This window comes from Haemaphysalis longicornis, unplaced genomic scaffold (genome assembly GCF_048455015.1).
Source record: "Haemaphysalis longicornis isolate Haplotype H1 unplaced genomic scaffold, Haemaphysalis longicornis Haplotype H1 scaffold_6, whole genome shotgun sequence".
Taxonomy (NCBI): domain Eukaryota; kingdom Metazoa; phylum Arthropoda; class Arachnida; order Ixodida; family Ixodidae; genus Haemaphysalis; species Haemaphysalis longicornis.
In genome coordinates this window covers 171,194,893-171,218,304 of record NW_027526407.1, presented here as the reverse complement: position 1 = coordinate 171,218,304, position 23,412 = coordinate 171,194,893, and the positions used below count along the sequence as shown (strand labels likewise).

The window sequence follows — 23,412 nt, the reverse complement described above, 5'->3', positions numbered from 1 at the left end:
CTTTAGTTCTCCTCATTATGCACCCCTGGCATCGCCTAAACGGCGTCATTGAGGCGATGGCTGTCCGATCGGCTGTCACAGGTAAAATCCGCGGCTAATTTCTCGGATTTCCTGTGACGATACGCCGTCGTCAGCGCTATGTGCGAACTTCTATGCCTGAACTTGTAGGTACAGTTTTTCAGTTTCTTTTGTGCTTTGAGTGAGTGCGGAGTTTGAGTGGTGAGCTCAATACTTGCCTTTCAACCAGACTTCTCGACAAAAAACGTTTATTGCTTCCAAAACGCCCTACCAGCCGGAGCGCGCGCTTGCGAGCAGGCACCCATGCCTGCTTTTTTGCGGCAGCATAGAAGAAATGGACCCACCCACGTTGCGAAGCAATGGAGAAAACTCCCCGGCCTGTGATATATGGAAGGCCGCGGAAGAGAACGCCGCGAGCCACCCCCCTCTCCGGGAGAGAGCGCACAGCTTTCGTTGCATTGTCTACAGTCGAGTTGAGAGGGAACGACTATGCGCGATTCCTCATCACGCGTAGTTTCGGTGAAAGTGAACGAATTTGCATAATACTTGCGGAAGGAGATTGCTGGGATAATAGACCTTGCCCCAAAATACATTGCTAGTAGTCGATGGTACGAGTTGCAGGGTCCCTTTAATTGTACGGTTTGTGATCCAAAGTGCACATACAAGGCTTCTTATTCTTACACCTTCCAGATTTCTTAAATTTAAATGTAGGTGACATAATACGGCCTTCCGCCTCACATGATTAAGAAGTTATGTTTTCCTGTGTCCTTAATAAATGGTTTGAAATAACTTGCTCACATAGGTATAATTTAAAGTGAAATATTTGACTGAAGTGTCTTTCAACCAACCCGATCTGCTACAACAATCGGCCGTTGAAAAAATCTCGACAGATATAAGGGTTCTGTGGGTTGATCAAAAAATTTATATATATGTTCCATAAGTGAAATACATCCCTCGAGCTTACGGTGTTCCTGCTGTGCCATATGGTGACTGGGATTTATAACCATCGTTGCTTTGTCTTTTATGCTGTATTTTTAGTAAATGAGTACTCCAAGCTCCTGAAGGCGCAATACGGCATTTACGTTGGCATTGTTACGCTACTCCGGTTATTACACATTTCAAAGTACGTTACATTTCTGTTACACTTGTTACGCTTTTTTCACGACATGTTTAAAACAGAAAAAATAAAAAGCTCAGCAACTTGTGTACTCGAAGTGCAAAACGAAGAAGAAAGAACAATAAACCGGTTTATTGAAGCTTGCATTAATGTAAATGTTAAAAGCCTCCTCACTGGTTCGCGCCCTTCCTTGGAAAACTTTTACCCCCTGGAAAATTATTTAAATGGGAAACAAGTTACCGGCGGACAAATATTTTTCGGCACAATAAGAATGTTGTTTGAGAAAAAAAGCCATCGCTCTGTTATAAATGTCAGATGCGTGGAAACACATCGTCAGTAGACTTACCATACTGTTGAGTAATTGTATCATGACGCACACTCGGTCAGCTGAACCAAAGTTAAGTTCCCCGAAATGACAAAAAGAAAGTTATTGTGGGGTCCATAGCCCCGAAAATAAATATAAAGTCGTCGGAGGGCCCTCAGCGTTCTTGTACGCCGAAGGGAAGGGCCAGCGGAATAACGTGAGTACATGTCAGTTGCCTGTCCGTACGGTCTTTCGGTACTTGATTTGCTCCTATCAACTTTTTTGGGCCGCGTAGCAACTCGAACGTCACCTGGCTTGATTGTTCACTTACTGCGGACGACCTTCCTGAGCTCGCTCGCGGTATTTGGTGTAAGTTACTGAGCACTTGATATGTTTGTAAAATACATAGCATGTTGGCATGAGTTTACCTATCCTCCCAAGTCATCAGAACAACACTTGGTGCTTTAGGACAGAAACTTTCTAAAAGCAGTAACAGTACGCCTTAATGAATAATCAACTGACATGTTATCTATCCTGGAGGGAGCGGTCGGTCGAGTTTATGGAACGCAAAACTGAATCTTCTCTAGCGATGGAGGATCAAGCAAGGAACAGAGAAAGCAAGCCGGCAAGGCAGTCAAAATTCCTCAGTTGTCGAGCAGGTAATTTGAGAATCTTTAGTGATTTACGTGCTCGTAATGAGTATATATTTTTTTGCAGCCGATAATCTTTTAAATCCGCCTAGGGACAAACTGCATAGTACTTTCTCAGTTAATGCTGCGCATGGGTGATGTGTTGACTCAACACGAAAACAACCCATTTTAAAGACGATATTCTTTCTTGGGCTACTTAAACACAGAAATTTTGTCCGCTGTTATGTCTGTCTGTCTGTCTGTCTGGACTCGATTCAGCCAGCCAACCAGCCAAAGTAAAACGGAAGCTGTACAAGAGGATTATATGCCCCCAGCCAAGTTTAAAAGTCTCAACCTGGTGTCAATGTTCCTACATATCAACAGCGTTAAAGAACAATTGAATTGAAATGAATTGCTTTATTTCCATTGAATGTACACAATTTTACGGCGTATTTGTGATTTACGCCAGAATATACAATACGCAAAGGTTGCGCACTGCATTACGCAACAATACGTTACGGAAATGCATTACGGAAAAATACATTACGCAAATACGATGAAAAAGTCAATACAATAGTAATATTTGCAGCTTATCATTATAAACAAAGTGTTGGGTGCTCCATTTTTGCAACAACAAATCCTACATTCACCGCTGAAAAAAAATTCACCCCGTCGCCTTCTGTCGCCGTTGCCACTATACCTTCTGTCTGCATTCTAAGAAATCAAACGGCAACAGTTACGAAAGGTTTCACTAGATAGCTTCCACATTCCACTTGGAACTCACGTGGAGAGGGGCAACGTGGTTTTATAAACGTTAAAGTAGGGCGCCTCGATTCACGCGCGTCTCCGCAGTGCGGGAGCGCTGGCTTCAGGCACCCAGCCTGGTACAGTGAAACGCGGTACAAACCTCTAGCGTGTTTACCTTGGGAGGAGCACGACGGGAGAGAAATAGGCTAAAATGTGAGCGGGAAAGCGAATGGAGGCAATTTATTTGGCAAATGTGGACGAAACACTTTCGTCGACATTCGCAACGAAAGGAGCAAATACTGGGCCATTTTAGACACCAAAAGTGTATATTTCCTTTAAAACGGAAGCTATTCCAGCTTCCAGTCCAAGAAGAACGTACGAATATGTCAATGTGTTTTCGGGATTTCAGTATTACATGGTCATGCGGCATAAAATTGAGAAATATTTGTTTACCAATATTCATTGCACTCTGGCAAAGGTGGTATTAATCTCTTATGTGAACCAAATTGACGCGAACGAGAATTCCTTTATTTATGAGTGTCTCTTATATTAGAGGAAAACAATTCCTGTTATGGCTCTAGTGGGTCGTAGCATGCACCAAAATAGTCAGGGACGGGGATAGTGGTATTGAGGCTTCGTGTTGTGGGATTTGTAGCTTTAAACAGTTTGAGTTTATCCTTAGAATTCGTATCTTTAGTTGGCCGAAATTTCGCGGAATCTTGGTTGTCAGCCCCGGCCGTTTACCCACGCTAGAAAGAAGAGTGCATGAAAGCGTTTTCAGCCGCTAGTGTGAAGGAAGCCTTCCAGGGCTCCAATAATATTAAGGATCCTTTTGTGCCTACAGAACATCTCACCAGGAATAAATCTGGCCAGTCAGCTCGGGAATTACACCGAAACCTCCCACTCATAATTAAAATGATACTTCTCTCAGGCCCCCAGTTTTTCAGCAACAGTGGGGCGCCTGTGTAAGGCGCGGGCAGGAATGTGATGCAGCGGATGCGGCTAAGAATATTTGGATCCAGACAGACTGTCACATTGGTGTCTCGGCCGGCTAACAGGAACGAACGAGGGAGAGCCATCGGCTGGTGGCACAAGACGCAATATTATTGCACAACCGAAAACACCGTAATCTAAACACAAAGGGAAGCAGTGACCTTTTCGAAGCATCTGTTTGGCTGCGTCACGCCCACATTGTGAAGGTAGTCTGAAGACGCGTATTGTGGAGGTCGTGGGTACACATTCCATCCGGCCGGTATGTTTTTCTTCACTTTCTTTCTTTCAAAAATCTCTATCTGTTTCAACGATAATAAATGACCTTCCTCGCATTGGCTTTCGTTACTGCCTGCCTTCATTGCTGTAGTAATTCAAAGAGACACTAATTTCTCTTTTTGATTCGCTACATGCATAGCGAGGGTCGCGGGTCTTGAAGTCTTGGTGCCATAGTTAGATTAAGAGGCTTCAATGGTAGTCGACCACTCTCGACATGTCGTAGACACTCGAGTCATGCCCCGGCGCATGTAGAGAAGGATATATAGAACATAAATACCCGGGAAAGTGGAGGGAAGCACAGCCCCGCCGCTAGCGTAGTGGTGATGGCACCAGACTTTTATTCTGGAGGTCGTGGGTTCGGATCTCACCCGGCGGGCATGTTCTTTACCACTTTCTTTCAAAAAAACCTGTACCTGTTTCAATGATAAAAAAGGCCCTGCCACAATCTCTTCTTGTTTACTTGGCTTGCGTGACTGCCTAACCTTATTTCTTCTATTATTTCAAGGAGCCCCTCATTTGCCTCTCCTATTCGGTAATTTTATATATATATATATATATATATATATATATATATATATATATATATATATATATATATATATATATATATATATATATATATATATATATATATAGATAGATAGATAGATAGATAGATAGATAGATAGATAGATAGATAGAGAGAGAGAGAGAGAGAGAGAGACATATACATTTACATATAAGAAGGAAACATTATTTGTTATTGATCTTGCAATGTATCCGACCCTTTAGTTGTTAAACTATTTCGGCGCGTTTTGTGAGTTTTATCTTTCGGTTGATTTATATATATATATATATATATATAAATCAACCGAAAGATAAAACTCACAAAACGCGCCGAAATAGTTTAACAACTATATATATATATAAATCAACCGAAAGATAAAACTCACAAAACGCGCCGAAATAGTTTAACAACTAAAGGGTATATATATATATATATATATATATATATATATATATATATATATATATATATATATAGGGTATAAAGGGTATATATATACCCTATATATATAGGGTATATATATATATATATATATATATATATATATATATATATATATATATATAAATATATATATATATATATATATATATATATATATATATACATAAAGTTTTAGTAAAGAGTAGAGTCGGATACACAGCAAGAATAATAACAACGAAAGTTTACTCACGTAGCGGCAATTGGACTTGCCTTGATGAGAGTACAGTTACACCATTTTTCTGCCACAAACATTTGGAACGCATTTCTTATATAGCTTTGCTGAAAACTGTAGGAAGGAGAGGAAGATGTTTCGCAAACGACGACTATGCATACAATCGAGCTGTGCCCGTGGTACAACAGCAAAAAAGCGACAGAGAGACAAAGGGGTTGTATTAAAAAGGCAGCTCTCAAGATCGCACGACGACGTGGCAACGCCCGTGGTGTGGGCTGAAAGTTCAGGCAGTGCGGAAGCGTGGACAATCGCGGTTCTAAAAAGGAGGGAAAGTACAGGATAAGGTATTCAGTGGGCGGGGAGACGGGTTTAGATGGATTCGTACAGGCATAAAGGAAGGCTGCATTTTGGGTGTGCCCTCCGCGGATGGAAAAATAGATACGATGCACAAAAGAGCCCTGCACAGTGAGGTGGCAAACCGGACAGGAAAAAGGTAGAGTTCATAGACCACAAAGGGTTAAATGTTGCAGAGTGGTGGGGGGAACGCGGCCTCCATCCCAAGGAGAAATCGCATTGTCGAGCAGCCTTAGGCTAATAAAACTGCTGTACTTGGATAATATGTGCGAATTGTGATGGGAAATTCAAGGGTAGGAATAATGAACAACGTGATAAAAATTATAGGTTCGAAAATTTTAATCGAGAGATAAGCACGTTAGTTTTCCGCAACTTTCATAGGTACCAAGCGTCGCTGACCTAAACTTATAAATGAAATAAGATTCGCAAACCTTGTGGTAGTGCTGGGTTTTAAAAGAGGATTTTAAAAGTGTTTGTATAAGATATTCAAATGCATGGGGCACGTGCTAGGGGGCCGAACGGAGCTGTCATCCTTCGCATGAGCTCTGTGATTTTCCTGCGCTAGCGCCGACAATCCTTTGTTTCACCTGTTCCTGATCATCCGTCAAGCTTCCTAAGGTCGTGATCCACCTGAGGGGACCACCCGCATGAAGATCCATCCATATGCTGCCGTTTAATCGCCGAACGCAGCCCCGGCCGCGCTGCCCACGGCGGTAAGCCTAGTGGTGGCTGCGGCGAGGCATCATCTCGCGGTGATGACGTCACCCAGCGGGAGTGTGCTCTCGGGCGAGGCGAAAAGCCCAGCGCCTGCCCAGGGGAGCGCCGCATACGCTGCGGGAACAGCAGTGCGAATGATTACCACGGTTGAAGGCGAGACTATCTCGGCACAAGAATACGAAGACGACAGCGGATGGCTCCCCAGCCATCGGCGAAAGTTCGGTCGCGCCCTGGCGCAACTCCAGCAGGACGCCAAGCGCCTGGCAGATGCCTCGGTCCAAGAGCCAGGCTCATCATCACACCAGTCACGTGAACGCATCAGGAAACAACCTCCGCAGCACCGCCCCAAGTACCCTCGCCTACCCAAGGACGACATCAAAGTCGTCATTCGTCCTCGAGAGGGCCTGAATGTCACACAGGTGAGCGACGCTCAGCTGCGCGACAGCATTCTGCAGTCAGGGGCTTTACATTGGCCCAAACCTCTGAAGACATCCTACGCTCCAATCCTGAACAAAACATCCTAATCGTGAGTACGCCGGCGGTCGCTCGAGCGGAAAAATATGCAAAGATCTCCGAGTTGAAAATAGGAGAAGCACAGTACGCTGCTGTGGCTTATACCACGTCGCCCGAGGATTCAGTGAAAGGAGTCATCCATAATGTACCAAGCTACGACTCGGCAGAAGAGATAGCGAGAAGCCTCATCTACTCGAGGAACCCCACAGCGTTGCACGCCAGAAGAATGGGGAAGACGATCTCAGTGATAATAGCATTTGCGGGCACAAAAGTGCCCTACTTTGTCTACTACCGCGGAGCAGAATACCGGTGTTTCCTGCACAAAAAGAAACACGAAGTGTGCGCAGCGTGCGGCAAAGTCAGACATCGCATGGACGTCTGCCCGTACCCAGACAAGTCCTTCTGCGGCGCATGTGGTCTTGCAAATCCCATGGAGGAACACGAGTGTGTGGTGAAATGTGCCTTGTGTGGGAAAGGACATCCTACAGGGGACAAAAAGTGCAAACAGCGCTACAAGACACCTTACGTGTTGAGGCAGCGCGAATGGCTTCGACAGCAACAAGGCCTCCAGCGTCAACGACGCGGCAGTGGAGTCGAAGAAACCAGAGGACAAAAAAAGACAGAGCACTCAGAAGCCTTCCCGCCGTTGGCACCGCCGCACAACATGGAGGGAGCTGGACGACGCTCACGCTCCCAGTCCAGAAGAAGGGGACGAACACAACGCAGCGCCTCACACTCGGCATCTCAGAAGAACAAGATGGAAGGCAGCCTTGACGCTCAGGTGAGTTGGGCAACGGCGGCCTCTCAGGGTAACACCGCACCCAAAGAAACAAGCACGAAGAAAAATGATACCCCACCCCTTGCAGGCGAGGAAATCACTCGCATTCGACAAACCCTCGAATTGGTTCTAAAGGAAAACAGGCAGCTCGAAGCTGAAATTGCTATGCTGAAGCGTAACCAGACAACTGCAGCTAACGTAACTTCACTCACCCCCTCTCCACCAACTGCCAACATCGTGTGCCTCCGAAAACACCTCTCCTCCGATTAAAAGGAAAGCCGCGGATATTCCTCAGGGCAGCGCCCAACAGCAAGACCTCTTGAATCTTGAAAATAATCTTGTAGGCCCAATCAACGAAATTGGCAGCATGGTTACGGCCTTAGCCGACACCTTCACAAAGCAGCAAGAAGCCTGGAGCGCCAAATTTGTCGCCATAGAAGACACCATCACACGTATGCAACAGACTACATCCAACGCGGGCCCCCAAAGGACAACAAAAATGTATATGCGTCCCCTTAATCTTGTAGCGGAAGGACCCAAGAAATCTGAGTCTACTGGCGACCGTCATGTAGCAGAACCGCAATAAAACATATCGAATTTGGCAATGGAACTGCCGAGGTTTCAAAAACAAACGAGGAAATTTGCAACAATACATCAACATGCTCACACCTTACAATACAGATGTTATAGCCCTTCAAGAAACTAATGGCCAGGCGAAGCTTCCGGGCTTTAGCCCATTCAGTTCCTCCCCCTCTTTGTCGCACAGGAAAAAAAACGTATGGGAGTTACAACCCTCATTCGAAGAAATATCCCAGTCATCCAGCATTCAACGGACATCGAGGAACCAGAAAATGTGTTAACTGAAATTATTTCTGGGCGGAAACAAGACGGAGGTAGTCTCTTTGTTTTAAATGTGTATAGCAGCCCTAGTAAGACGCACTCCTTCTCCAAGCTTCTCAGAAAAACTATGGACCTAGCCAAACGTCAACTTGTGGTTGTCCTTGGTGACTTTAATTCACCACACCCGGCGTGGGGATTCCCCAGAGAGGTCAAGAAAGGAAGAATATTATGGGAAGATGCAGAGTCATTAAGATTGACCCTGCTCACTGACCCTACATACCCCACAAAAGTGGGTAACAGCGTCACAAGGAACACCACCCCGGAACTCACTTTCACAAAAAATATCGAGGAGGCCATCTGGAACAACACGCGTAGAAACCTCGGAGGTGATCATTACATAGTCGAAACAATTATCCAGACCGGACCAGCTAAATCAATGGGCAGAGGACATATAATTACCAAGTGGGACACATTCCGGAAATTACGAGAAGCAAATGTAGAACCAGATGGGGCAGCGATGGAAGACTTGGTGGAGTTGAATTCGGAGCTCCAAAGCCATGTTGACCCGGCCACACACATTATACCCGAAGAAGCAGACTTATGGCAGGCTGACTCCAGACTTCTACACATGTGGGAGGCTCAAGCCAGCATCCAGGCGCGGCTCCACAAGCAGAAACGGAATCGCCCCCTTCGCAGAAGATTAGCAAGACTGAATCGGGAAATTGAAGCACACGCTAACTATCTCACGAATCAGCAATGGCATACTGTATGCGACCGCAGGGATTTGCAAATGGAGAAAATCAGCACGTGGAATACCTTAAGAAGCCTCCTAGACCCAAACGGAGGTAAAACAGTACAGCGAAATAACCTGCTCGCTCTCCTACATACATATGGCGGTGATGAGTAGCAACTTTTGAAAACTATTAAAGACCTCTACATTAAAGAGGGAGACCCAGAGCCGTTGCCAGAATACACTGGTCCTGAAAACTTCGAACTCGACAGGCCTCTAACGGAGGCTGAAATTCGAGCTGCACTAACGAACCTCCGGACCAAATCGGCGCCTGGCCCGGATGGAGTCACGAATAAACTGCTGACTAACTTGGACGATCCTTCCATAGCCGCCCTCACACGGTACATGAACCAGTGCTGGGAACGAGGGCAAATCCCGCCCGCCTGGAAAACAGCTAAGATCTCCATGATACCGAAACCGGGCAAGGAACTCAAGTTGGAGAACTTACGGCCTATTTCTCTTACGTCTTGCCTGGGCAAGCTTCTGGAGCACGTGGTGCTGAATAGGTTGTACAAGCACATGGAGACAAACCACTTGTTTCCTCACAAGGTGGTGGGTTTCAGGCCCAAGTTTTCCACGCAACACGTTATGCTGCAACTAAAACACCAGATCTTGGACACTCAAGGCTCGGACCTTGACACTAGAGTTATACTTGGACTGGACCTCACCAAGGCATTTAACAACGTCATACACGATGCCATTCTATACAATCTGGCCGAGCTTGGAGTCGGGCAACGTGCCTATGCATACATCAAGGACTTTCTGTCTCATCGCACGGCACGTCTCACCCTGGGAGGATTTGAATCGGAGCTCATTCAAATGGGGAGTCAGGGCACACCACAGGGATCCGTACTGTCGCCCTTCATCTTCAACGTCGCCATGATCAATCTGCCCCCCCCCCTCGTAGAGGCTACCCCGGGAATCCAACATAGCCTCTACGCAGGTGATATTACAATCTGGGCTTCTGGAGGCAGTGATGGGGACCTGGAGGAAAGGCTGCAGCAAGCTGCCGATGCAGTCCACGCCTACATCACCCCGAGAGGTCTTGCTTGCTCACCTCAAAAATCTGAGATCCTTTTCTACCAACCTCCCAAACAGGGAAGAAGAAAGAAAGACGTCCCGAACATTCAAGTGTATATAAAGGGCAGCCTGATTCAACGGGTCGAGTGCATTCGCGTACTCGGCCTTCGTGTTCAAGCAAATGGAGCCAACACAGCTACTGCATCGACGTTGAAATCTAGTGCGGAGCAAACCAGCCGACTTATAGCCCGCATAGCTAACAAACACCACGGCCTCAAGGAGGCAAATTTACTGCGCCTGGTTCATGCTTTTTTTATGAGTCGCATCATATACGTGGCTCCTTTTCTGAACTTCAAAAGAGCAGAAATAGAGAAGCTCCAGTGCATCATCCGGAAAGCCTACAAGCAAGCTGTAGGAATACCCGTCATGGCATCGACGGAGCGCTTCCAAGCAATGGGGGTGCACAATACCCTGGAAGAGCTAGTAGAAGCACAAAGGATGGCGCAGCTGCACAGGCTCTCGTGCAGCGAGACTGGCCGCGCAATTCTAAGGTCCCTGCGCATCCCCTTCGCTTCTCAACACGGTATCCAATGCTCTCTGGATGACAGCACTCAATCATACATCCGTTGTTCTCCCATACCACGACATATGTACCCGGATCATCATCAAGACAGAAGAACCGCCAGAGCTTCTGCACTTCACCGGCAGCTCTGCGGGAACCCACATGTCCTCTATGTGGATGCTGCGGATTATCACGACCGAGCGGCTGCGGCCGTAGCCGTGGTAGACCAGCAAGGAAACTCACTGACCTCGGGCACAATCCTGACGACGCACCCTGAGGTGGCGGAAGAAGCGGCTTTTGCGTTCGCAATAGCTAGCACGGAAGCCAAAATATTGTGTCTGATTCCAAGACGGCAATAAGAAACTTTCTGGTGGGACGAATATCCCTGCCAGCGGCCAAAATTCTTTCTACGTTTATTGGCGACAGATGCAGGCATGTTCGCCTTGTACGGACACCAGCGCACTCGTCCCTGCCGGGGAATGAACTGGCTCACGAGGCAGCCCGAGATTTCGGCAACCAGGCTGACCTCGACGGAGACATCGGGCCTACGTTCACGGGGAGCAGAGACAGGCTGGCTACGTACAGGGAGATTACGCACCACTACAGGTTGAGTCGCCTCAAGTACCCTGCACCACACTCTTCCCTGAACAGATGGCATTCGGTTGCGTGGAGACGAATACAGTCGAACACCTTCCCCAACCCTGTTCTCTACAACCGTTATTACCCAGACACGTATTCCGACAGATGCAAGTGGTGTGCAGAGAAAGCCACCCTACAACACATCATATGGGCATGCCCACAGAAACCTCGTTCACCTAATAGAGCATTAAACATCAGGACTCAGGAGCAATGGGAGGGCGCCTAGCTCAGCTCTCACCCCGACGTACAACAACTACTCGTCCAGATGGCGGACGATTCCGCTAGGGCCCACGGGCTCATGGCCGCCATCTAACGGGGAAGGCTAGGTGACTTCCTCCCTTTCACCCCCTTCCTTCTACCAGTTTGGGCTCAAATAAAGTTCCTTCCCTCTCTCTCTCTCTCAAATGCACGACCGGGACAGTTCCCATGTCTTGACAGGCGAAAATACTGACAAATTTTTGCATTAGAGCGTTGGTTATTGAACCATTTCAGACTGGCCGATAAATTGTTGTCTACAAATAGGGCACTGTAGAAAGGATACGATATTAGCGAAGCCACAGTTAAAGTTACCTTTTATATATGCCTAATAGTCTGAAGCCGTGCTGGTGGCACACTGGGAAGTGGTCATGTGTGGGCATATTTTACATCGAGGTTTACTACAGGGCGTGGAACCAGTAGTTTCTGGTCGGTTGATACGAGAGATGGTAAGAAAGTCAGCTATATTATTATTACGCGGGTAGACAACGGGTGGTGGTTCGGGGAATATGGTTTTTAAGTGTTGTATTTGAATTACGGTATTGTGATATTTTCTTTGTGCGGTTGACACTCTAGAGCAGAGGCTGAGTAGGTTAAAACTGAGTTTGTTTGCGGATTAACGCTCGGGTCTTTTTCCTTACAGATTTCTTTACGGTTTAATGGGAGGCTCACAGAATAGCGTCGCCGATAACTTGTTCCGGGTATTCTTTATTCAGGAGGGTGCTCTTAAGTTCTCGACAGCTTGAGTCAAATTCGGCTCGGTTTGTGCAAATTTTCCTAAAACGTTCGGCTTGACTCTAAGGTATTGCTATCTTGCAGTGTCTGTCTGACATGGCTCCTTTGGAAGTGCAAATACTACCGCGTGTCTGTCTGTTTTCGATACAGTTTAGTTTGACGCCTACCTTGGGATGTAGTAACGGTGACGTCTAGAAAGTTTACACTGTGTTTCGAGTAGAAATAAGCAAGAAAAATACTAGTATGGAATAGGTTAAATGCCGCAGAGAAGGAGAGGAGCTTTGTGTCACCGTGCTGCCAGATCAAGAATATGTCGTCAATATACTTCTATAGCACAGTGGCTTTAAATTTTGAGTGTCAAGAAAGTTTAAAGGGAGTCCAAAAAATTACACCATCTTCCCGTGGGGAACCCTGATGAGGATGCGAAGCATCGTGGCGGTTCCGTGTGGTTCTATTGTGTTGCCGTTATGTTGAGTGATCTGGTTTTTACTAGCGCCAGAGGGAATTCCGCGTCCGGGTCCACACTGGTGGCAAAGGCACGCAAGTGCTGTTGTGTTACGGTGAGTAGGCGGTGGTTCTCGAGGCGCCGAAACTCGTCTATCATGTTCTTGTCGATGTTGCCTCTGTGGTAGAATCGGTAGTCTCCGTCAGCTTTGGTGAGGTAAAGGTTGTTGACATTGGTGCACCGGCTGAGAGCAATGTACACGCCCTCCATTACGCCGCCTTGTCTTCTCGTTCTTCTTCTTCTTCGGCGGTTCCCCTACGGGAAGATGACGACGGTGGTTGAACGCGAACCTATCTCGTGATGGATTCTTTGGTTGGCCAATCCCTAGGGGCATCCTGCCACAATCAGCATCAGAGGCGCTGCGGACGGGGCTGGTTGATCTGCAAGGCACGTGGCGCTTCCCGCCACAGCTTTCCCACGGGAAATTCAGCATTCCGCTCTAAATTTTCCAGTTCGTTGTTTCCGTTGACGTTCAGCTTCGCGTGCCTTCGTTGTATCAGTAGCTTATTGACGTAGTTTGAATGACTCAAGGACATAAGGCGCGTTCGTAGCACTTGCTCCTGTCCCGGATTTGTAGCGTAGTGGGAAGAGCACCGCGTACCTCCCGTTGCGGCCAGAGAGTCGGGAGATCGAAACCGGGCGCCGCTAACTATTTCTTTTTTTATAGTGTAGTATCGCGGAGCTGTGGGTGTAAGGAGGAGAGTTGCGCATGCGCAGTGAGCGTGTGGACGGCGCCGCCATCAACGACGCAGGACCAGGCGAGCCTAAGAAATGCTCCGCATTTAAAATATATTGGTGTAGTTGGGTCTGATTCGAGTTCCCATTGACGTTCCGCTGACTTGCATGTAATAAACCCCGGCAAACTCAAAATTGTAAGTTCAACAATACGTGTAAGCAAAGTTTGGGGAGTAGAAGAATCGATAGGTTTGTCGCACGACGCCTGCTTATACGCCAGTGATTCAGCGGTGATTCCATCTTCATGGGGGATGTTAGTCTACAGTGACGCAACATCGAGGGTGACTAGGAGGCAGTTATCAGTCATTTCAATTTTTGAGATGTATGAGAAAAAATCCTTATTATCCCTAATGAAGGAGGGAAGCTGGGCGGAAACTCGAAAATGAGATTATCTACATAGCGCGAGAGATTTTAGGTAACCGTGCCAATGCCAGAAACAATGGGGCGCCCTGGGTTGTTCACCTTGTGAATCTTAGGGAGAAGGTACAATTTACCGGCAACTGGGCTTAAAGGGATCAAGGAACGAACAGTGATTTCGTTGATTGTTTTATTTTTAACGAGCTCAGAAAGTTTATCTTGGACGCTTTGCTTATAGTCTTGAGTAGGATCATCCGGTAGTGCTTTGTAGAACGTCGATACCGATAATTGCTCGTTGGCCTCGTTAACATAGTCGGTTTTGTCCAAGATAACAACGGCGCCTCCCTTATTGGCAGGTTTATTAACTACGTCGGGACAGCTTCAGAGTTTCTCTAGGGCTTCCTTTTCGTTGGTAGTCATGTTATGGTGGGAAAAAATTTGTGTTTGGTATGCTTTTCGCACATCACAATAGACAGATTTAATGTACATGTCGAGGCAACTATCACGCTGTGTGGGAGGGTTCCAGTGTTTATAGCTGGGTAGGGTAGTGTGGGCTTCGTCCGCCGCCGGGTGATCGTGGAAGTACTCTCGTAGCCTCATATTTCTGGTGAAATTATCTAAGTCCTTAGAAAGTTGAAATTCATCAAAACCACCCGTAGCCAGGGAAAAGTTTTGGCCTTTTGACAAGGCGTTAATCTGAACTGGCGAGCGGGTTGTACTTGAAAGGTTCATTATATTCCCGGTAAGATTTTCTTTTGTGACGACAGACGAGGGAAAATCATTAGTACTGCTGTTTAATTGACCTGGTTGGGGTGCAGTTGTCGAAGCATTTATTACAGTCGCGGTGAGATTATCTGTTTTGTTGCCCGAGTTGGGGAAGTTACTAGTACCGGAGCTTGTTAGATTCTTACGAGTGTGGCCAGTGTTAGAAATCTTATCTCGGTAAAACGTGCGGGTGTTTGTTCGGGATATGGCGGAGGCCTTCTTGGATTCGTAGTTGCTTAAATGGTTCAACTATTTTTTGCATAGTTCCTGATTGAATAGTTCCTCTTTCTTTCGGAGAGAATTGACCGTAGTTTCGTAGTGATTGAGGATTATTTCAGTTTTATGTAAAGATGCCTTATCGAGTACCTGTTTCCACTTTTTCATGTTGGACGGGACAGTTCGATATTAGCGCGTTGTAGTCTAATCCTGAGACTCCTGGGAGCCACCACGGCAGTCAAATACTGTGCAGGTGCGGAAACGTGCAATTCGCAACGTATGCGCTTCTCATGGACTTTACTTTATTAACGGTCCTAAATCGTGGAAGGATGCCACGTTACCGATTTTTTTTGTGTTGTAGTCAGTTGGTGCTCTGCTCATTCTTGCGGAGGTTGTATAGGCACGACGAAAAAAATGCCTTATGACTAAGGTACTCCCTAATGCTAAATTTGAGGGTAGAGCGAACAGCAGTCTCCTTGGCGAGAGCGCATGGCTGCTGCGTCACAGGAAGTGATTGTTTCATCAGCGAATGCATGACGGCGCGAGGTATTCTGGCGTTATCTCGCAGTGTGCGGCCGCCGCTGAGCATGTCTCGCGTGCCCTCGGCATACCGCCCTCCCCATCACATTTTCACTATACTATCCTCCCCGCCTAGCGACTTGCGCTATCTCGTCCTTCTTCGGCGTCCTCTTCATTATCTTTGTTACCACGATGCCGACGGTGACGCGAAACCTCAGTAGAAGGCGGCAAACCGCTGCGCTCTAAAAGCGTGGCATTGCAAGGAAGAAAACGTTATTTCGACACTGCATTTATGATTTTTAGAAGAGAGCAGCCTTCGTGCGGCCATGCTTCTTTTTACGTAGGCTTCATTAGGTGCGGGTATGATTTTATAGACCAATGTTGAAGAATAGTGCGAACACACTTGATCAGACACACAAAATTGCATTTCGGTTTCTAAAAATACTCATTTCTTATTCTAAATATCGAACAAGCCGGCTTCTTTATCTGTTCGGTGCAATGCGATATGTGATCGTTCATGCTTTGCTAGTGTCTTATTCTTAAGAGTGCTCGTCGTTACATCTGGAATTTATTTTCAGTTACTTGATTTGCCCCATATACGTGCTGCCACAACCGGCCAATTGTTGTCGTGTCCGGCCGGATGGCGAAAAACAAAACTCTACTGAAATATTTTGTAATAGACGTGTACAAACTTACGAGCACGTCTATGAATGCAAGCAAAATTCTGCCTAGCTCTAGAGTTAAAACAAATTGAGTATTCCCACTCCACATTTATTCCTAAACACAATGGCTGAAAAGTTTTCAGATATTCATGGTAGCCTTCTTCACTACAGAAATGTTTGCTTGCAAGACATTTGCTTTCCTTCTTGACTTGACTTGAAGGTTAAATTACCCTTATTTTGCAGATGTTTTTAGTTGGCACACAAAAAAAGATATGCTCTGACTGTCGGACATCGAGAATAAATTTATATACACCTCCTTTTCAGGCCACATTGGTTTCCCAAATGAACGGACGAAGAACTTGGTCGCTGTTGCTACTTTTGGTAAGTTTCAAACTTTTTCTAGACAAAACGCGGTGTATCTGAGCTAACATGCTAAAAGCTACAAACCAAAGCCAGAAGGGTCTTTAATGCCGTAGTTGGCGGGTCTGTTATTGGAAACGTTATTGCACCTACTCACAGGAAGCGACTAACCAGCCTCTGCCTCAAGTTAATAGCTATGCTTACATATTCTCGGCTAACAAAACTAGGCGCCTACCAGGTTCTCAATAACCGAAACTGTATTATTCAAAATACCAACCTTCTGGGCTAAATGAATGCCGAAATGGAATTTGAGGTTCTGACACACGCAGCAAACGCTGTGCGGAAGATATGAAAATTTGGCCAACACAAGGGTGCAGAGAGTGTTTCTTCAGTTAGATATATGGCTTACAATCCAACGTCTCTTGTTTCAGCGTTAGAGTCTGTTAACAGAGCATCACTGAGGGCTTGCTGGTACCGCATAGCTGAAGTGTTAACTGCAATAAACGTAGAACAGGAGAACAAGGACAGTCAGAAGAGGAACACAGGATGATACGGTACCGCTATTGGTCTTGTGTAGTAGTTCTTGCTCTTCAAATTCATTTTTTTTTTCAGAGCTCTCACGGGCCATGCAGACAACATGCAAGTTTAGTTCATTTGAAAGATGTGGTGTTTCATTTCGCGTCTAGTGCTTTTCCAGCAGCAAAGAATGCTTTATTTACGGAGAAATTAAACAATTTAAGACATAACTCTGATTGTGCCATTGAATCGTGTTTCATGACGTGTTTGATCACGTATCCAGGGCACGCACTAGGTCTGCTGAATAGGAATGCAGATCAGGGCTGCACCAATCAGCAGAACGGCCTGTTTGTTGTCAGTCCTCCTAGATGGCGCCAGCATAACACTCAGGAACGCTGTCCACCCTCGCTTTGGTTTTGCCCGCTTTTGTGAATCAAAACCCCAATTACACAAAAATTAGTATCCATCAGCAATTCCAGTGCCCTGATGCAGACATGAATGCGTGAATACAATTACATATATACCTTTTTGCGCACAGCAAATCTATTGCCCTAATAGATATTATAAACAGAACCAATAGGGTCAGCCTCGAACGCTCAATTGGTATCTTCAAAAACAGTTGTGTAGCTGCTGTGAAGTGGCGGCAGGCGAGAAGAAAACGTTTGATTGTTTCCGGGAACTGGCACATCATACGTAGGTTCCTAGGCGAAAGCCGTGATCTAAAGAGATAGAAATGTCGCCTTGGAATCCTGCAGAGTTGCTTGGTGGAGGTCACGAAACACAAAAATCAACATTGCACCCGAACTTTAAATGTTTCTACTGTTAAAGGAATTGCAGGGAATCTGAACGAGTGGCATCTAAATGCCAACATCGTCTTAATCTTGAAGATGCAAAAAGAGGCATATTAGATATGCCGAAATGAACAGAAGCTGTGACAGCGAGATTAACTAAATGTTCGGCTAGCTTCTTGCCCGTGATGTCAATACAGCCAGAGACTCAAGCCATACGTACTTCTCTTACGCGCGTTGGACCAAAAAAAAAACAATAATGTGCGGTACTATGGAGAGTTCTAAGAGGAAGATAATGCCGATATAGCTGACATCAAATCGGATAATATGATGATTTTGGATATATGTTGCGGTAGCTTACATAGAGCGAGAGCTCTTGCTGAAACTTCTGCCATAAAAATAGGTGAGCAGCCGGAGATTTGTTGGGAATAAGTCCAATTTAAATATAGCGAGAACATACCAATTCTAGCTTCCTGGCCATTTTGAGATGCACCTGTATAAATAAAAAAGACGCAGGATACTTGGGTAAATATTCATTTCAAATAGCGGTTAAGAGGGAGCGTGGGAGTTCTGCAGGAGAAAAGAAGGGGTTTTCAAAGAACAACTCAGTTTCTCTCTCAATAGCTGATACTGGGAAAACTTCAGACAGCTTAACTGAAATAAAAGCAAGGCATGTTTGAAGAAATTACACTTGGGGAAAATACGTTTCAGTTAGGAAGGTGTACCAAACAGACTTGGAGCCCAAATAAATATAGGCTTGGCAGCTCCAGGAGGGCTCTGTACATGTGGAGACAAGTTTGAACCGTCAAAAAGAGAAACCGGATGCTGAGTTCTTGAATGCGTGCCTGTAAGTACAAAACCCGGTTTGAGACGAACCTAGGGAGGTCAGGGTCAAATCGCAAATAGGGCAATGGCAAAACACGATGCCGCCAAACTCCGTGATTGGTAGAAGTTAGGATCGGTACAACAGCAAAGGTGTATCCAGGCGCATTCCTGCTTGTTTTCCACATAGCCTTTTCATGCGGCTGAATGCTCGCTCTGCTTTTGTGATTGATGCATTATTATCTGTATACCTATCAAGAGCAGAAGTGTATAAAAATACCAAGATACTTCAGCGAATTCACCTGCGGAGTGGCTGTTTTTTGTAAGTGAAAGATATTGAAACTGGCTATAAAAGCCGGAAGACTCTTGGACACATTTCGCATCATTTCGCATCAAGTCATGTCTCCAACAGAGATAAACAGGCCTGAAAACGTTCATATAACAAACGAATGTCGCCGGCGACCTCAACAATCGCTATATCTTCCGCATTAATGTAGGTTGTTACATCCGGAAGTAGAAGAATGTCACTCACAATGGTGTTGAAAAGTAAAGGTGATCAAAAAGATCCTTGAGGCAAACCTATAGTTTGTAGAAATAATTTTAAAAATAGCCTTCCGTTTGTACAAAGAAATTGTTGATCCAAGCAAAAACGGCCTGCGCCGAGGTTTATGCGCTGATTTCTTTAGCAGGATGCTATGGTCGGCACTGTCATAAGCTTTAGCTGCATCTGAGGCCACTAATGGCGACACAATTTACCTTTTTGTGCTAAGTGAACGCTCGCCTGTAATTATACATGGGCGTTCCCCATAAAACATCCCCGCCTAAAACCAATCTGAGCAAGACTAAGTACGTGCCCGTCCTGCACAAAAGAGCTAGCTGTTTAAAAACTATATACTGTAATATTTGGATCATTTAGAGGTCAGAGAAATCGACGTTAAGTTGTGTAAATTGAAAACCTCATTGTGTTTTTTGGAGCAAAATTATCTTAGAAACATTTCATTTTGTAAAATACAATAAAACGTAAGGGATGATTTTTTTAGATCCACTAGAACCGGTTGGAATTTCTCGTACAAACGTTGCATAGCAGAAACAGTCACGCCGTCAGGCCCTATCGCCGCAGATGGTGGGATAGACAAGGCGTCCGTCACATCAAACGATGAGACTGGCACAAAATCATCCGTTTCTGTAGGACTGGTAAGACGATAGTTACTACAACAACAAGAAAGCGGAACCGCGAGTACTCCGGCGGAGCGCCCAAGAAACTGGGCTTCCTCCGCAGAAGTCAAGACCTCCGATGACTCTAACTGTACTTGCGCGAGGGAAACCGCCCGATTGATTGCCACGAACTTAAACGCACTGCTTTATATTTACAACACGATAGCAATAGAACGCTCTCTGAGTGAAGCTGTGGCACAACTTCATCTCCCTCTACACCCCAGCTAGCGCGCGACGCCTGTTCACACCTTATGTTTTACAGCAATGTCGCTTTTTCTAGTTGCCGTGTGTAGGCTCAACGCACCGGACGCCTGTGCACCTGTAACCAGCATAGAGCACGCAATATACACTGTTTCTTCTGTGTTTATATGTGCGATCGTAACATCCATTCATTACCCCGCCAGTCTTGCTTCTACAAAAAGAACATACATTAAATTCAAGCGCAAATAGATGGTTCTGCAAGCTTAGAACGCCTGTTTCATTTGCATTGGATTTTCCCGGCCACAGCTCATCGCACAGCTGCCTAAAATACGCCATAGGTTTAAGTTCAGGAATGAAGATAGTGTGCTGCGGCATGGCCCTTTTTTCCTAATTGTATAGCTTATTCGAGAGAAGTCTGCGTTAAGATTGTTATTGTAATGAGGCAATCTTTGCAATAAACCAAACTTGCATGATGTCTTCATAGCCCCTTTAAGCGCTTTCGTACTTTAGTGCTGTCCTATACGACACCAGGGCACAATTCCCGGGCACGGAAAAAGATAAAACTCTTTCGGTGCCCGGGAATCGTGCCCCTGTATCGTTTTCCCAATGCTAGCTCTTCGGTGTGTTCGTTGCCTCTAAAAATAGTTCACTGCAGCGCAAAAATGCGCGGCGATCCAATTTCTGTGTTACGTTTGTCACGGAAGTGATCGGCTCCATCATCTGAAAGTACGTTTATCTGAGGTGAGGGAGATACTTCACCAGGGCAAACTCATTCATCTGCCATTCTTTGCTCGCCTCACGGGGAAACAAGAACTTCGACCCTTTGGAGTTTTCTCTTTCCAGTTTTTCATTGTTTGAGCCAAAACAAGTAAAGAATGAAATATTCATTGAAGACAAACATAAGGCTCCTTACGTGTATTATGTTCGAAAACAAATTGTGTGGGTGGCAATGGGGACGCAGCAGGCAATGGGAATTGGTAAAGCAGCCATTAGCTTCTAAAAGACGCCGTCGTCAGCACTACGCAATCCTCCTGACGGGTAGTGTGAGAATTGAATGTAGATTTATTCATCGTGGCCAAACGGAAACAGGTGAATCTGCCGTTACCTTCTCACGGCAGCTACAATCGCCATTTGTCAGTCTCCTACAATAGGCATGTGAAAACGTTCTCAGGTAAATTCTTGGCATTACGATTAGGCAAAATTAACCCTGAGCCTAAGTACATGCCAAGCAACCCAAAAGTGAACGTACCTCGAGTACAGGTTGACGACGTTCGAAACGAAAGCGTGCGGTTACCCTAACGGTGGCCATCGCATACCGAACGGCTACGTCACGCCACCGCACACCTGCGTCGAGAGCTGAATGTCTCGTCAGAGCCAATGGGGACGCCAGCCAGAGTGTACCTCCTACGAACAAAAGGGATGTCAAGCTGGCGCATAACCTCGTTCGCAACCAAGTGCGACCACAAGACACGTCAAAGGCAGTGGAGACATCAGGCAGGCGCATATTAGCGTTCTCAGCCAATTTGTTGTCGCTGTCATCGACTTTGGCAACCATCGTAACCATGCCACAGTCACGCCGCAGACCTAGTTCCACAAAAAGACCTATGCTGTTTATGTTTGGCAGTAGAAGAACATAAGAAATATTTTGCGTAGTCGCTGGTAGAAAGAAGAAGGAATCGCTACAAGCGATCATTTGTGAACTATTTGTGAATTGAGCCTTCATACAGAGAGCCGGAGGACCAGTTTGTTTTTGCGGTGACTGGGAGCCATAATCGCAGCACTTGAGTAACTGGGGGGACAGGCAGCTGTCGGGAGTCGGGAGTCACAGCCTTGAGCTGGTGATTTGACCATTGCATTGTCGCTTTCCTAATATTTTTCACCAAGTTCTTCGCAATCACTGGAAGGGCGTTGTGCAGAGTAAATTGTCATTGTAAAAAATGCGCACCTTCGTCTACGCATTGCATATAACTGAGGCCGCAAATATTAACCTCCTCATTTTAAGTCGTTTAGGTCGAAGAATACCACTTGTTGCAGCAAAGAAAAGTTAAAATATTTCCACGACGGCTTCTTTTTTCCAGTCGAGAAGGCTGAGTCCCTAACTTCATGGTAGATTTCTAGATGTATATGGCGTCTTTATTTATGGAGTAAACTGTTACAGTCATGTCTCGTTATTATGGACGCCTCCGTTCCCCATAAAAATCGCCCATAATGCGAGTCGTCCATAATAACAAGTCTAGGTAAAAAACGCAAACATTACGAAATAATCCTTCTAGAAAAGAACGTGATTTATTCAGTGAAAACACAACAGATGTGAGTTTGCACTGATGCCTTCGGTCCTACTGTAGTGTCCATAAAGCGCCCTACGTCGGGTTCTTGAAGGGGATATTCTGGATGTCCCTCCTGTTCAAGGTATGCGATAGCTGTCTGAAAGCCACGGCGAGCTTCACGTCGAGTAACGGTTGGTCTGTCTTCCCCGTTGGCTGCTCCTGTCGACGCAGAGCTTGCTCCTAGGTGATGTGACTGTTGAGCGGATCCACCGACAAGCTCCAGCATCTCACAGGCTCGAAGGCGTCGGTATTTTTCTCTATTTCTGAGAAGGCCTCTGCTACTTAATCTGGGTTTTGGGCACCCAGCTGTTGATGAGCTTACAGCCTTGCCATTTATGTGCAGCGAATATTTGCACGAAGTATTGCCGTCCTGTTATCTTGTCCTGGGCCTCAGGACTTGCTGTTTCCCCTATATGCCGCGTGGGGGCCATCCTATTTAATACGAAAAGGGTGTCACCCCGTCGTCACTAACCCAGAGTGTTGTTTGCTGATCATCAATTTTCTCGATCTAATTCGATGGTACTGGAAAGCAGAGCGTTCCGGGTTAATGCATGCTTCGTTTCGTCTTTGTGTGCTTTGCCCAACACTGAAGTCCCATCACGCGCTGGGGCCTCTGGGGGTCCCCCGGCATTTTTTCTACGTTTTGCTGTGTGGACCTGTGTCCATAATAAGAGACAAAAATGCCTGTATTTACCCCTTTTGTCCCCAAAATTCATCTCCATAGTCAGGACGGCGGGTTTTGATATTAACGGAGCAGAATTGCAAGGTGAGTGACCGGTCGCCGAAAATTTCGTCCGTATTGCGGGGTGTCCGTACTAACGGGGTTCACATTAGAGAGACATGACTGTACCTTGTGCCAAATAAACTTTTATTATGTCAACTATTACCTTGTAACTGTTATCTTATCATCTAAACTGTTATCAAGCAAACTGGCA

The 23,412-nt window shown here is 45.9% G+C and overlaps 1 pseudogene across 1 annotated transcript in view; it reads left to right on the top strand.

Annotated features, from left to right (window-relative positions):
• The first annotated feature begins 1,628 nt into the window (after positions 1-1,628).
• Positions 1,629-23,412, top strand: part of LOC144142063 (uncharacterized) — a 115,743-nt pseudogene continuing 93,959 nt past the window's right edge. Inside the window, exons 1-2 of the transcript XR_013316809.1 lie at positions 1,629-1,656; positions 16,573-16,629. The product of XR_013316809.1 is annotated as an uncharacterized LOC144142063 (transcript). The remainder of the gene's footprint in view (positions 1,657-16,572; positions 16,630-23,412) is intronic.